General features: G+C 50.4%; 1 protein-coding gene across 6 annotated transcripts in view; it reads right to left on the bottom strand.

Moving 5' to 3' along the window:
• The window catches only part of LOC144509099 (sodium-dependent neutral amino acid transporter B(0)AT2-like), a 48,306-nt gene extending 32,937 nt beyond the window's left edge, over nucleotides 1-15,369 (bottom strand). The window contains exons 1-2 of one of the 6 annotated variants that reach the window (XM_078237452.1): nucleotides 15,235-15,369; nucleotides 13,364-13,519 (exon numbers count right to left, since the gene is read on the bottom strand). The gene's annotated coding sequence lies outside the window, so the exon portion shown is untranslated. Of the gene's footprint in view, nucleotides 1-8,050; nucleotides 8,074-9,710; nucleotides 9,890-9,938; nucleotides 10,084-13,363; nucleotides 13,520-15,234 lie in introns of those variants that run through there. The other 5 variants (XM_078237453.1, XM_078237451.1, XM_078237450.1 and 2 more) reach the window with 5 other exon arrangements.
• Nucleotides 15,370-16,066: the final 697 nt, after the last annotated feature.

Genomic DNA, 16,066 nt, shown 5'->3' with positions numbered 1-16,066 from the left:
CCCACGACAGCGGTCTGGCAGGGGAACAGAGTGTTGCAGGGAAAGATGGAACGCTGTTACACTTTCAGCAGAGTTGGGCCAAAGGAAAGAGATCCATCAGAAAAGAGAATCAGAGATGTTAAGAATGAGAATTCAATCACGGCTCACAGCAGCCCGAGCGGTTCTGTCTGGAAAAAGGGAAGCAGTCTTTCGCACATCGATCCAGTGCGACAGATATGAACAGGCCTCCGGACCAGACTCACACTGAGGTGTGCAATAGTTAGAAACATAGAAAAACTACAGCACAAAACAGGTCCTTCGGCCCCACAAGTTGTGCCGAACATGTCCCTACCTTTTAGGCCTACCTATAGCCCTCCATCCTATTAAGTCCCATGCACTCATCCAGGAGTCTGTTAAAAGACCCTATTGAGTTTGCCTCCTCCACCACTGACAGCAGCCGATTCCACTCGCCCACCACCCTCTGTGTGAAAAACTTCCCCCTAACATTTCCCCTGTACCTACCCCCCCAGCACCTTAAACCTGTGTCCTCTCGTAGCAGCCATTTCCACCCTGGGAAAAAGTCTCTGAGAGTCCATCCGATCTATGCCTCTCAACATCTTATATACCTCTATTAGGTCTCCTCTCGTCCTACGTCTCTCCAAGGAGAAAAGACCGAGCTCCCTCAACCTATCCTCATAAGGCATGCCACTCAATCCAGGCAACATCCTTGCAAATCTTCTCTGCACCCTTTCAATCTTTTCCACATCCTTCCTGTAATGAGGCGACCAGAACTGAGCACAGTACTCCAAGTGGGGTCTGACGAAGGTCTTATATATCATTATCCCCGGACTCCTAAACTCAATCCCTCGATTGATAAAGGCCAGCACACCATACGCCTTCTTAACCACCTCCTCCACCTGCGGGGTCGATTTTAGAGTCCTATGGACCCGGACCCCAAGGTCCTTCTGATCCTCTACAGTACTAAGAGTCTTTCCCTACATATTGTACTCTTTCATCCCATTTGACCTGCCAAAATGGACCACTACGCATTTATCTGGGTTGAAGTCCATCTGCCACTTCTCCGCCCAGTCTTGCATCCTATATATGTCCCTCTGTAACTTCTGACATCCCTCCAGACTATCCGCAACCCCACCAACCTTCGTGTTGTCGGCAAACTTACCAACCCATCCCTCCACTTCCTCATCCGGGTCATTTATGAAAATGACAAACAGCAAGGGTCCCAGAACAGATCCCTGGGGCACACCACTGGTGACCGACCTCCATTTAGAAAAAGACCCATCTATACCCACTCTCTGCCTCCTTTGGGCAAGTTTATTTGGTAGCAAATATCCAACAGGTTGGACTTTAACCTGGTGTTGTGAGACTTCTTACTGTCCTTTGGGCAAGCCAGTTCTGGATCCACAGGGCAGCAGCCCCTTGGATCCCATGCCCTCTCACTTTTTCTAGAAGCCTTGCATGGGGCACATTATCGAACGCCTTGCTAAAATCCATATAAACCACATCTACCGCTTTCCCTTCGTCAATGTGTTTAGTCACATTTTCGAAGAACTCCACCAGGCTCGTAAGGCACGATCTGCCTTTGACAAAGCCATGCTGAGTATTCTTGAGCATACTAAACCTCTCTAAATGCTCATAAATCTTGTCCCTCAGGATCTTCTCCATCAGCTTACCAACCACTGAGGTTAGACTCACCGGTCGGTAATTTCCTGGGCTATCCCTATTCCCCTTCTTGAAAATAGGAACCACGTCTGAAATCCTCCAATCCTCCGGCACCTCTCCCGTCTCCATCAACGACGCAAAGATCATCGCCTCCCACAGTAACCTGGGGTACATCCCATCCGGACCCGGCAACTTATCTATCTTGATGCCATTCAAAGATTCCAGCACAACCTCTTTGTTAAAGTCCACATACTCAATCTTTTCAGTCCACCGCAAGCCCGCAGTACATCCACCCAGGTCCTTCTCCTCTGTGGAAACCGAGGCAAAATACTCATTAAGCACCTCTGCCATTTCTACTGGTTCCATACTGATTTTCCCGCCTTCACCTTTTATAGGCCCTATTCCTTCACGTCTCATCCTTTTACTCTTCACATATTTATAGAACGCCTTAGGGTTTTCCTTAATCCTACCTGTAGTTATTGCTACTTGACACTTTCACTCTGCATTTGTGGAACAGCATATGGCACAAGCCAAAACCCTCGCTCAAACGGTCAAGGATGTGCGGGTTAGGTTCATTGGCCATTCTAAATTGCCCCTTAGTGTCCCGGGATGCGTAGGTTAGAGGGATTAGTGGGTAAATATGTAGGGATATGGGGATAGGGTCTGGGTGGGATTGTGGTTGGTGCAGGCTCGATGGGCCGAATGGCCTCTTTCTGCACTGCAGGATTCTATGATTCTATGAAACAAAATATTAACGTGGCAAATTCATCTCTGAAAATCTCCTAACAAGGCCAGCGTCAACCTGAGGCTGCAGCAGAGTCTGTAACCCCCCCCAGAAGGCCACTGACAGCCAACTGCACACACTTCTTCAATAGCTGCTCCACTTTTACCTAATTTCATCCCCAAAGAATGGCTTCTGTGACCATTAGCTGAAAGTTACCCCTGGGGTAGCCACTCTCCCCCTCCACGCCACCCCCCCCCCCCCCCACCGCCATGGTCTCCTCCTCCTTCTCATCCACATGGTGCAACATGATCCAAAAACACAACCGTTACACTGTCAACACCCAGTTCTACCCCCCTACCACCTCCCTCGGACCCCCCCCGCAATGTCTCACATTCGTCACACTGCCTGACCAACATCCAGTCCTGGAAAAGCGCCAAATTCCCCAACTCAATCCTGGGAAGACCACAGCCATGGACTCCAATCTTCACCACAAACTCCGTTCGCTAACCAGCCTCACCCATCCTCTGGCCACTGTCTCTCATTGAGTGGGTTCTTGGCAACCTTGTTATCACATCTGACTGCAAGATGAGCTTTTTGACTCATATTTCACTAAGACCGGCTATTTCCATCCCTGTAAGAAGTCTCACAACACCAGGTTAAAGTCCAGCAGGTTCATCTGGTATCAGGTGAGTCACCTGATGAAGGGGCAGCGCTCCGAAAGCTCGTGATGCCAAATAAATCTGTTGGACTTTAACCTGGTGTTGTGAGACTTCTTACTGTGCCCACCCCAGTCCACCACCGACATCTCCACATTATTTCCATCCCTGACTGAGCCCATCAGTGACTGAAGCTCTTAGCCAAACCGTTCTTATTGTGACACTTCACTATTCCACTATTTCCTGCTCACTCTCCCAACTGACACAACCTCTGGCTTCTCCTAAACGCTACTGCTCCAACTTGCACCAAGTCCCATTCACCCATTACCCAATGCTTGGTAAACTCTTTGAGCATTCCAACTTTAATCATCCTTGGCTGTGCCTTCAGCAGCCGGGACCCTAAGCTCTGGAAATCCCTCCATAACCGTCTCTGCCTCACCTTATAGAATCATACAACGGTTACACACTCTTCCTTCAAAAAACTCCTTCAAACCTATCACTTTGACCAAGCTTTTGGGTCATCCACCCCAATATCACCAAACGTGGCTCACAGTCAGATTTTGTCTGATTATGATTCTGTGTTGTTTTAATATATATATATAAAACACAACTGATGGTGAGTGGGCCGAGACAGACAGAGGGACTGAGAGACAGAAGCCAGTATAGACATTCTCCCTGTGGTGATATAAACAGGGCCTAGTTTTAAGGTTGATAAAATTGGATATCCTAAATTAAATAATTAGGCATATTGAAATCAAACACAGTCAAACCTCAGGCAGGCCAATTGTACAATACACAAATGTGTCTGTGCCTGACCCATCAACCACCCATCAAAGGTCGTTACACTCTACTTGAGACTTAGCAGGAGATCATGGCACCTCATTGAAATGCATCGGTCTATTGTTAGAAGCCCAGATCGAGCCAGACTTTCTTTCACCAAGAGTTCCTGTAGATACCTTATCTGATAACAAGTTCAATGTGTGGAGATGCCGCTGAAAGATGCCCTCATAAGAACAGGATATGGCGCTCGACTCATCGATCAACAGTTCCGACGCGCCACAGCGAAAAACCGCACCAACCTCCTCAGAAGACAAACACAGGACACGGTGGACAGAGTACCCTTCGTCGTCCAGTACTTCCCCGGAGCGGAGAAGCTACGACATCTTCTCCGGAGCCTTCAACATGTCATTGATGAAAACGAACATCTTGCCAAGGCCATCCTCACACCTCCACTTCTTGCCTTCAAACAACCACGCAACCTCAAACAGACCATTGTCCGCAGCAAACTACCCAGCCTTCAGGAGAACAGTGACCACGACACCACACAACCCTGCCACAGCAACCTCTGCAAGACGTGCCGGATCATCTCACGTGAGAACACCATCTACCAGGTACACGGTACCTACTCTTGCAACTCGGCCAACGTTGTCTACCTGATACGCTGCAGGAAAGGATGTCCCGAGGCATGGTACATTGGGGAAACTATGCAGACGCTACGACAACGGATGAATGAACACCGCTCGACAATCACCAGGCAAGACTGTTCTCTTCCTGTGGGGGAGCACTTCAGCGGTCACAGGCATTCAGCCTTGGATCTTCAGGTAAGCGTTCTCCAAGGCGGCCTTCACGACACACGACAGCGCAGAGTCGCTGAGCAGAAACTGATAGCCAAGTTCCGCACACATGAGGACGGCCTAAACCGGGATGTTGGATTTATGTCACATTATCAGTAACCCCCACAGCTTTCCCCCTGATCTTGCAGAATCTCACTAGCTGTACTGTCTGGAGACAATACACATCTCTTTAACCTGTGTTGAATGCTCCCTCCACCCACATTGTCTGTACCTTTAAGACCTGGCTGGCTGTAGAGATTTGCATTCTAATTAGTATTCTGTGTCTGTGCACTGTTGGAGAACAGATATCCACTCCATCTGACGAAGGAGCTGTGCTCCGAAAGCTTATGGTATTTGCTACCAAATAAACCTGTTGGACTTTAACCTGGTGTTGTGAGACTTCTTAACAAGTTCAACAACATGGAGATGGACACCTGGGGGGCGGACCCTGGTGTCCTGTCAGGCAGACATCAAGAAACCCACTGGGTATTGGAACCCCCTCCTGGGACCTCATTGGCCGGAAGCCAGAGAGGTTTCTGGAAAGGCAAGCAGGCTGGGGATAAAGGGACACACTCAGAGGCACACGGCAGCGAAGACTCGATGAGGGAGGCAGTTGTGACCATTCGGAAGACTGACCAGAGAAGGAAGAAGCTGCCATCGAGACTCACCTTCGTGATGACAGACCAGAGGGACTCAGAGAATCGGGCCTGCAGTTTAACCAAACCATCTTTACGGGTAGTATACTTGAATCTGGGGTACCCTCTTGTTTTATGTGGGTAATTTAAGGGTTAATAGTGTTATTATTAATAAACTTGTTGAATCTTTACTTGTGTTTGTCCTTTGTCCACCTTGCAAATAAGGGCACCGGGGTAAAACCTTGGAGTAAGTAAACTGGTTGAAAGTATCTGAGAATTAACAGGTACTACATCCCCCTGAGAGAGGAGGATTGAGAGATACCAGGCAATGGTCAGATAGTTCTGCGAGAATGAGAAGATGTACATTCTCACTCAGCCAGAATCTCAATGAAACACGCTCACTCTGACAGTGTCCTGCACAATTTCACACGCTCCCTCATCCTCCTGTACTCACAGTCGCAGACACCCTAACACACCCGTACTTACACTCGCTGACACCCTAACACACCTGTACTCACACTCGCAGACACCCTAACACACCTGTACTCACACTCGCAATCTCCCTAACACACCTGTACTCACACTCGCAGTCTCCCCGACACACCTGTACTCACACTCGCAGACACCCCAACACACCTGTACTCACACTCGCTGACACCCCAACACACCTGTACTCACACTCGCAGTCTCCCTGACACACCTGTACTCACACTCGCAGACACCCCAACACACCTGTACTCACACTCGCAGTCTCCCTAACACACCTGTACTCACACTCACAGCCTCCCCAACACACCTGTACTCACACTCGCAGACACCCCAACACACCTGTACACACACTCACAGACACCCTAACACACCTGTACTCACACTCAGACACCCTAACACACCTGTACTCACACTCGCAGACACCCTAACACACCTGTACTCACACTCGCAGTCTCCCTAACACACCTGTACTCACACTCGCAGACACCCTAACACACCTGTACTCACACTCGCAGTCTCCCTAACACACCTGTAATCACACTCGCAGCCCCCCAACACAACTGTAATCACACTCGCAGACACCGCAACACACCTGTACTCACACTCACAGTCTCCCTAACACACCTGTACACACACTCACAATCTCCCTGACACACCTGTACTCACACTCGCAGCCTCCCCGACACACCTGTAATCACACTCGCAGACACCCCAACACACCTGTACTCACACTCACAGTCTCCCTAACACACCTGTACACACACTCACAATCTCCCTGACACACCTGTACTCACACTCGCAGACACCCCAACACACCTGTACTCGCACTCACAGTCTCCCTAACACACCTGTACTCACACTCGCAGCCTCCTCGACACACCTGTACTCACACTCGCAGACACCCCAACACACCTGTACTCACACTCACAGTCTCCCTAACACACCTGTAACTCACACTCATAGTCTCCCTAACACACCTGTACACACACTCACAATCTCCCTGACACACCTGTACTCACACGCGCTGACAGCCCAACACACCTGTACTCACACTCGCAATCCCCCTAACACGCCTGTACTCACACTCGCAGACACCCCAACACACCTGTACTCACACTCGCAGTCTCCCTGACACTCCTGTAACTCACACTCGCAGTCACCCTAACACACCTGTAACTCACACTCACAGTCTCCCTGACACTCCTGTAACTCACACTCACAGTCTCCCTAACACACCTGTACTCACACTCGCAATCGCCCTGACACACCTGTACTCACACTCGCAGTCTCCCTGACACACCTGTACTCACACTCACAGTCTCCCTGACACACCTGTACTCACACTCGCAGTCTCCCTGACACACCTGTACTCACACTCGCAGACACCCCAACACACCTGTACTCACACTCGCAGTCTCCCTGACACACCTGTACTCACACTCGCAGACACCCCAACACACCTGTACTCACACTCGCAGTCTCCCTAACACACCTGTAACTCACACTCGCAGACTCCCTGACACACCTGTACTCACACGCGCAGTCTCCCTGACACACCTGTACTCACACTCGCAGACACCCCAACACACCTGTACTCACAATCGCAGACACCCCAACACACCTGTACTCACACTCGCAGACACCCTAACACACCTGTACTCACACTCGCAGTCTCCCCAACACACCTGTACTCACACTCGCAGTCTCCCTAACACACCTGTAACTCACACTCGCAGTCTCCCTAACACCCCTGTAACTCACACTCGCAGTCTCCCTAACACACCTGTAACTCACACTTGCAGTCTCCCTAACACACCTGTACTCACACTCGCAGTCTCCCTGACACACCTGTACTCACACTTGCAGTCTCCCTGACACACCTATACTCACACTCGCAGTCTCCCTGACACACCTGTACTCACACTCGCAGACACCCCAACACACCTGTACTCACACTCGCAGTCTCCCTAACACACCTGTACTCCCACTCGCAGACACCCCAACACACCTGTACTCACACTCGCTGACACCCTAACACACCTGTACTCACACTCGCAGACACCCTAACACACCTGTACTCACACTCACAGACACCCTAACACACCTGTACTCACACTCGCAATCTCCCTAACACACCTGTACTCACACTCGCAGTCTCCCTAACACACCTGTACTCACACGCGCAGACACCCCAACACACCTGTACTCACACTCGCAGACACCCCAACACACCTGTACTCACACTCGCAGTCTCCCTAACACACCTGTACTCACTGTTCTGTGACCTTGTTTCAGAAGTGAAGTTTGAAAGTTTTTGTTTAATGTTACTGGAGGATTTGTGTTCCTGGTTTCTGGAATACCTCGTGCCAATCACCCAGGAGCAGCTGTTGACACATTCTCAGAAGCTAATCTCCAGAAAGTCACATTCAGTCACCTCCCCTACCATCTCATCCAATCATCTGCTTGTGTTCAGCCCACAAGGGCACTGTGCCAAGAGCCTGAGAGCTGAGGGAGGCTGCTGGGCACTCAGTGTTCGAGAATAGAACCAAATTTAACATCAGCTGCCCCGTGACAGACATTCGCACTTAGCCAATGGGTAAAACAGATTGATAAATCACCTTCTCATGGACTAGCTCAATGTCAACAGAGCAAACAGTGAGTTTAGGAAACACAGCAAGTCTGCAACTAGAATAGGGCCAAGAGAAAGAGTGAAACTCCCTCTACATTTCCCCCCCATCAAACATAAGAACATAAGAACATAAGAAATAGGAGCAGGAGTAGGCCATCTAGCCCCTCGAGCCTGCCCCGCCATTCAATAAGATCATGGCTGATCTGACGTGGATCAGTACCACTTACCCGCCTGATCCCCATAACCCTTAATTCCCTTACCGATCAGGAATCCATCCATCCGCGCTTTAAACATATTCAGCGAGGTAGCCTCCACCACCTCAGTGGGCAGAGAATTCCAGAGATTCACCACCCTCTGGGAGAAGAAGTTCCTCCTCAACTCTGTCTTAAACCGACCCCCCTTTATTTTGAGGCTGTGTCCTCTAGTTTTAACTTCCTTACTAAGTGGAAAGAATCTCTCCGCCTCCACCCTATCCAGCCCCCGCATTATCTTATAAGTCTCCATAAGATCCCCCCTCATCCTTCTAAACTCCAACAAGTACAAACCCAATCTCCTCAGCCTCTCCTCATAATCCAAACCCCTCATCTCCGGTATCAACCTGGTGAACCTTCTCTGCACTCCCTCCAATGCCAATATATCCCTCCTCATATAAGGGGACCAATACTGCACACAGTATTCCAGCTGCGGCCTCACCAATGCCCTGTACACTCCCAGGACAGGTACAGCACGGGGTTAGATACAGAGTAAAGCTCCCTCTACACTCTCCCCATCAAACACTCCCAGGACAAGTACAGCACGGGGTTAGATACAGAGTAAAGCTCCCTCTACACTGTCCCCATCAAACACTCCCAGGACAGGTACAGCACGGGGTTAGATACAGAGTAAAGCTCCCTCTACACTGTCCCCATCAAACACTCCCAGGACAGGTACAGCACAGGGTTAGATACAGAGTAAAGCTCCCTCTACGCTGTCCCCCATCAAACACTCCCAGGACAGGTACAGCACGGGGTTAATACAGAGTAAAGCTCCCTCTACACTGTCCCCCATCAAACACTCCCAGGACAGGTACAGCACGGGGTTGGATACAGAGTAAAGCTCCCTCTACACTGTCCCCATCAAACACTCCCAGGGCAGGTACAGCACGTGGTTAGATACAGAGTAAAGCTCCCTCTACACTGTTCCCCCATCAAACACTCCCAGGACAGGCACAGCACGGGGTTAGATACAGAGTAAAGCTCCCTCTACACTGTCCCCCATCAAACATTTCCAGAACAAGAATCGAATGGGGTTAGAAACAGTCCCTACCATCTCTGGATATCAGGTTTTCAGTTGCTGGACTACCTCCCGAGCCTCACCCCACACAGTGAGTACAGGGTGTCAGCAGATTAATCGGCTCATGTTCCAGGACTTACAAACCAATACACTCCCTGAATGCTGTGCTGAGAAGTTGAAGGTTAAAGAATCCATTTCAATAAATGTAACAATATTTACAAGATAAAAGGAAAAAATGTAGACTGAAAGACACAGCCTCACCAGCTGTCTCCCCTGTCTCAGACAGTGCACAAGTTCTGAGCCCAATGTGGTTACATCCATATTGCAACAAATCCCCAGTGTGCTGTCCCTCTCACCGGTGCCTGCCAGATGGGTCTGTGCCGTGCTGATTGACCGCACTGTGGGTGTTCTATTTCAGATTAATGTTATCATCCAACAAGTACCTCAAATTGTGCCAGCGCTGGACACTTATTCGTACTCACCGACAGGGTGAATCCAAGGTCAAAGAGAGAGAGACTCTGGCAGGATGCAGGAATGGAGTGGGGATGGGGAAGGGAGTGGGACAGGACTACTGAAGACCTGTGCTCCAGAACTCCCCTCGCCAAGCTGTTCCAGTACAGCAACAACACTGGCATCTACCTGGCAATGTGGAAAATTGCCCAGGTATGCCCTGTATACAAGATGTGGAGATGCCGGCGTTGGACTGGGGTAAACACAGTAAGAAGTCTCACAACACCAGGTTAAAGTCCAACAGGTTTATTTGGTAGCAAAGCTTATGGTATTTGCTACCAAATAAACCTGTTGGACTTTAACCTGGTGTTGTGAGACTTCTCACTGTACACAAGAAACAGGACAAATCCAACCCGGCCAATTACCGCCCCATCAGTCAACTCTTGATCATCAGTAAAGTGATGGAAGGGGTCACCAACTGTGGCACTTACTCAACAATAACCTGCTCAGTGACGCTCAGTTTGGGTTCTGCCAGGGTCACTCAGCTCCTGGCCTCATTACAGCCTTGGTTCAAACATGGACAAAGAGCTGAATTCCAGAGGTGAGGGACAGTGACTGCCCTTGGCATCAAGGCAGCATTTGACCGAGTGTGGCATCAAGGAGCCCGGGCAAAACTGGAGTCAATGGGAATTAAGGGGATAATTCTCTGCTGGTCGGAGTCATACCCGGCAGAAAGGAAGGTGGTTGTGGTGGTTGGAGCTCAAATCATCTCAGCTCCAGGACATCTCTGCAGGAGTTCCTCAGGGGAGTGTCTGCGGCTCAACCATCTTCAGCTGCTTCATCAATGACCTTCCTCCCATCATAAGGTCAGAAGTGGGGATGTTCGCTGATGACTACACAATGTTTACCATTCGTGACTCCTCAGCTACTGAAACGGTCCATGTTCAAATGCAGCAAGACCTGGACAATATCCAGACTTGGGCTGATAATTGGCAAGTGTGGGCTATAAGGTGGGGCAACTAAACAGCAACTGGGGCAAGAATAGGAGGTAAAATGCAAGGACAGGGAGAGGCGAACCCAGCATTGTAGACAGGACACCTGGTGGGGTGGCGGGTGGCGGGGGGCGGGGGGGGGGCGGTGGGCAGGAGTGGGTGAACCCAGCGTTGTACACAGGATATGAGTGCAAGGTAATGACTGTTTCCAACAAGAGAGAATCTAACCATCTCCTCTTGACAGTCAATGGCATTATCCATCACAAATCCTCATCAACTGGAGATTATCATTGCCCAGAAACTGAACTTACCATAGTGTGGCTACAACAGTAGGCCAGAGACTGGGCAAATAACTCAACTCCTGACTCTCCAGAGCCTGTCCAACATCTACTGGGCACAAGTCAGGAGTGTGATGGAATGCTCTGTGCTTGTCTGGATGAGTGCAGCTCCAACACTCAAGAAGCAGTTATATGGAGAGTTATAAGGAGAGGCTGGACAGACTGGGACTTTTTTCTCTGGAGCATAGGAGGCTGAGGGGTGATCTTATAGAGGTCTATAAAATAATGAGGGGCATAGATCAGCGAGATAGTCAATATCTTTTCCCAAAGGTAGGGGAGTCTAAAAATAGGTTTAAGGTGAGAGGGGAGAGATACAAAAGTGTCCAGGGGGGCAATTTTTTCACACAGAGGGTGGTGAGTGTCTGGAACAAGCTGCCAGAAGTAGTAGTAGAGGTGGGTACAATTTTGTCTTTTAAAAAGCATTTAGACAGTTACATAGGTGCGATGGGTATAGAGGGATATGGGCCAAATGTGGGCAATTGGGACTAGCTTCAGGGCTTAAAAAAAAAGGGCGGCATGGACAAGTTGGGCCGAAGGGCCTGTTTCCATGCTGTAAACCTCTATGACTCTAAGAAGCGTCACACCACCCAGGACAAAATAGTCCCCTTCATTACCCATCTATCACTATCAATGCACAGTGGCAGCCATGTTTGCCATCTACAAGATGCACTGCAGAAATTCACCAAGGCTCCTTCAACAGAACCTTCTAAACCCACAATCTCAACCAGCTAGACGAACAAGGGCAGCAGATGCATGGGAACAGCACCATGTGCAAGTGTCCCTTCAAGCCACACACCACCCTAACTAGGAAGAATATCATCTTCTCAAGATAGATTTGGGATGGGTAACACTGGCCTTGTCAGCAACATTCACATCCCACAAATTATAAAGAAAAAGATGTTGAAAGTTTCTCCAGTTTCTCAGCTCTCGCTGTTCGAATTGGTTAATTATTACTCAGTCCAGCTCTTATCAGTGCTCAAGTTTCCGAGTGCTTCTGATATTTTAGTTGAGTGGAATTTATCTCAGAGAATCGCAATTCAGAGTCATTCAAACCATCAACTGGCAACCAGCCCAGGGCGACCCTGGGCTATGAGGTGGGGCAACTGAACAGCAACTGGGGCAAGAATAGGAGGTAAAATGCAAGGACAGGGAGAGGTGAACCCAGCATTGTAGACAGGATACGGTGGGGGGTGGGGGGGAGACACAGGGGGGGGTGAACCCAGCATTGTAGACAGGATACGGTGGGGGGTGGAGGGGAGACACAGGGAGGGGTGAACCCAGCATTGTAGACAGGATACGGTGGGGGGTGGGGGGGAGACACAGGGAGGGGTGAACCCAGCACTGTAGACAGGATACGGTGGGGGGTGGGGGGGAGACACAGGGAGGGGTGAACCCAGCATTGTAGACAGGATACGGTGGGGGGTGGGGGGGAGACACAGGGAGGGGGGGAGACACAGGGAGGGGTGAACCCAGCATTGTAGACAGGATACGGTGGGGGGTGGAGGGGAGACACAGGGAGGGGTGAACCCAGCACTGTAGACAGGATACGGTGGGGGGTGGGGGGGAGACACAGGGAGGGGTGAACCCAGCATTGTAGACAGGATACGGTGGGGGGGGGGGGGGGGGGAGCATTTCCACAGATTGAGGTCCTGAATAGGAACTCATTAAAGATTGTGAAGAATCTGGGTGTGAAGGGTATAGCTAGCCAGTGATGCTCTTTTTCCAATAAGTGAAATGTAGCCAGCGTGAAGGTTCTGCAAAATACTTCAGTTGACTTTAATTCATTTCCAAACACACGCAACAGCAAAGGTTCCAACTCAACAGCTGTCGTCTGAGTCAATGCCCTGAACTTTGCCGAATTTATATTTAAACTTTTGAGTGTTGGGACATCAGGCTTGATGCTTACCTTCCAGCTCGTGCCCCAGTCCAGGCGGTTGAGATGAAGTCTCATTTGCAACCTGCAAGCAGTAGATCTGCAGTGAGTTTGAGTTGCTATAAGCCGACTGCTCTTAGGAGGAATCCTCAGAACCAGCAGAGGCTTGGCAGCGATTAGCAACTGGGGCTAAAGAAAGGGAAACACTCTGATTGCTGACGCTCTATTCAGACTCGACTAACCTCAGTGTGCACAGAAACATCACAGATCAGGAATGATATGGGAGACACGGAGCTGCTATTAATGATCCCAGTTTTACAGTGTTTATGGTGCCAGCTGTGGCTCACTTGGTCACAGCTCTCTCCTCAAAATGACTTCCCCTTAAATGCATCTTTTCTGCTCTGCTCATCCGCTCCCTGTGGCAGCAAGTTCCATATTCACACTATCTGGGCAACAGGTTTATTTGGTAGCATGAGCTTTCGGAGCTCTGCCCCTTCACCAGGTGAGGGCGGCGCTCCAAAAGCTCATGCTACCAAATAAACCTGTTGGACTTTAACCTGGTGTTGTGAGACTACTTACTGTGCCCACCCCAGTCCAACGCCGGCATCTCCACATCATGGCTATCTGGGCAAAGAGGCTTCTTCTGAATTCCTTCTTGGATTTATTGGAGACTATCCTATATTTATCACCCCTAGTTCTGATCTTGCTTGCACGTGGAAACATCTTCTCTATGTCTACCCTGTCAAACCTTCTTTATAATCCTAAAAATCTTTATCAGATCACACCTTAGCCTTCTCTTTTCTACAGAAAAGAGTCCTGGTCTGTTCAGTGTCTCCTGATAGTTATAATCTCTCAGTTCTAGGATCACTCCACTCACTTATTTTGCATTGTCTCCAGTGTCTCCGAATTCCTTTTTATAATACGGATACCAGATGCGATCTGACCAAGCTTCTAAACAAGTTTAACATAACTCCACTGCCTTTCAATTCTGCTCTTAAAGCAATAACTTGGCTTTCTAATTACTATTTCCAGCGATACGTGTGCCTGCATCCTCGGCCCCTCTAGGCATATATTTTACACCTTCTGAAACTTATTGAGATTGAAGTTTAATTTGCCAATTCGATGAGGGGGCTATTGGATTAATGTTTGTGCACACTTCATCAGAACTGAAGCCTGAGAATGAACTGCCGTTTGAGAGCAGAGACAGGGACAGAAAAGTCACCCAGTGATCCCGAGGATTGGTTAAAGAACTTCCAAACTCTTCATCACTGGATGTGTAAGGGGTGGAGGGAGGGTCCGGGTTTACGAGGTCAGGGTTTAGAGGTCAAGGTTTAGAGGTTTGGGGGGGAGCCCACGAGGGGGTCTGGGTTTAGTGGTCAGGATTTGGGGAGAGGGTCTGGGTTTTGGGGGTCAGGGGTTAGGGTTTATGAGGTCAGGTTTTAATTTGGGGGAGAGGATCCGGGTTCTGGGGGGGTCAGAGTTTGGGGTTGGGGGTTAGGGTTTATGGGGTTAGGAGGTCAGGGGTTAGCTTTGGGGAGGGGATCAGGGTTTTGGGGGTTAGATCAGGGTTTAGGGGTCAGAGTCGAGAGGTTGGGTTTGGGGGGAGGGTCGGGGTTTAGGGTTCAGAGATTGGGGTTAGGGTTTAGAGGTTAGAAGGTCAGGATTTAAGGGGTTAGCTTTGGGGGAGAGCCGGGGAGGGGGTCTGGGTTTAGTGGTCAGGGTTAGAGTTTGGGGGTTAGGGTTTAGAGGTTAGGAGGTCAGGATTTAAGGGGTCAGAGTTTGGGGGTCAGGGGTTATGGTTTAAGGGGTCAGCTTTGGAGGAGCCGGGGAGGGAGTGCAGCTCCGGGCTGAGCCCCCGCTCCCCGGGCCGAGGAACAGGCCCCGATCCCCGGCCCCGCGTTTACCTCAGGCCGCTGCCGCCTCCCGCCTCCTCCCGCCGCTCTGGGTGCCCGGGCTCGAGTGCAACCGCTGCCGGGGGCCGGAGCTCAGCATCGGGCTCCACATGGCAGCAGCTTCCTGCCACGAAGCAGCATTGCATCAGCCCGGGGCGGGGAGAGGGGCTGGGCCAGCCCCCTGGAACCAGCCCAGATAACCAGCTAAACCCGAGTAACCAGCTAAACCCAGCCCCCTGGAACCAGCACAGATAACCAGCTAAACCCGAGTAACCAGCTAAACCCAGCCCCCTGGAACCAGCCCAGATAACCAGCTAAACCAGAGTAACCAGCTGAACCCAGCCCCCTGGAACCAGCCCAGATAACCAGCTAAACCAGAGAAACCAGCGAAACCCAGCCCCCTGGAACCAGCCCAGATAACCAGCTAAACCAGAGTAACCAGCGAAACCCAGCCCCCGGGAACCAGCCCAGATAACCAGCTAAACCCGAGTAACCAGCTAAACCCAGCCCCCTGGAACCAGCCCAGATAACCAGCTAAACCAGAGAAACCAGCGAAACCCAGCCCCCTGGAACCAGCCCAGATAACCAGCTAAACCAGAGTAACCAGCTAAACCCAGCCCCCTGGAACCAGCACAGATAACCAGCTAAACCCAGCCCCCTGGAACCAGCCCAGATAACCAGCTAAACCCAGCCCCCTGGAACCAGCCCAGATAACCAGCTAAACCAGAGTAACCAGCTAAACCCAGCCCCCTGGAACCAGCCCAGATAACCAGCTAAACCAGAGTAACCAGCTAAACCCAGCCCCCGGGAACCAGCCCAGATAACCAGCTAAACCCAGCCCCCT

Source organism: Mustelus asterias, chromosome 21 (assembly GCF_964213995.1).
Source record: "Mustelus asterias chromosome 21, sMusAst1.hap1.1, whole genome shotgun sequence".
Classification (NCBI taxonomy): Eukaryota; Metazoa; Chordata; class Chondrichthyes; order Carcharhiniformes; family Triakidae; genus Mustelus; species Mustelus asterias.
Note: the sequence above shows the minus strand (reverse complement) of the source record. Positions and strands in the feature narration are given on the sequence as shown.